The following is an 827-nucleotide window of genomic DNA, read 5'->3' as shown; positions in this document are numbered from 1 at the left end:
AGTGATCTTTACACACACACACACACACACACACACACACACACATATTTTGATAAACAATACCTAGGATGGTGATAAGGATTAATTGAGACTGACAAAACAAATGTCAGACTATACCAAAAATGCAAAATATCTAAAAGTAATAATCAAGATCTACATTGATTTTCACCCATGCAAATGAATGACTCTGTATAGGTGATCTGTTGATTAAACCAATTAAAGGGATTAAGGCCAGTTATTCAAAGCAGAACATCTCAGAACAGATTTGTTTGTTCTATGTAATAAATAGAATAAATTTGTGGCAGTGTGCACAATATAAGCACAAATAAGAACCAGCTGAAGAAATCCAATTAAAAAGCTTATTTAGTGCACTAATATGTATATCTAGTTTAAATAATATGATTAATGATTCTTAAGAGTTCCAAAGACAACAAAGTTGATTTAATATTCGTATTTTTTGGAAATTAGGTTATTTTCTTTGTATACATCTAAACTTACAGTAGTAATATAATTTTTAAAATTTTGTATGATAAAGATGTGCATGAGTTTGTATGGCTGCTTTACATTTTCAATAGTGAATGGAATGAATGTTATAAAGCAAAAATATTCCACATGGAGATTATGTATAATTGCTTATAGGAGGAAAAGAAATGTTTTCAAATTTTTTATTGTTTCATTTATTTATGTAAACACCCATTCATATTCTCTATAATTAACTGACTTTTTTTTTTTTAATACAGTTTCCAACCCTTCTTTCCTCTCTTGAAAGCAAAATCACCGCTCCAAAAGCGGAGGACTCATTTCTGGTCAGATTAGGAAAATGGAAA

The sequence above is a fragment of the Myotis nattereri genome, assembly GCF_964212035.1.
Source record: "Myotis nattereri genome assembly, chromosome: 11".
Lineage (NCBI taxonomy): Eukaryota > Metazoa > Chordata > Mammalia > Chiroptera > Vespertilionidae > Myotis > Myotis nattereri.
Note: the sequence above shows the minus strand (reverse complement) of the source record.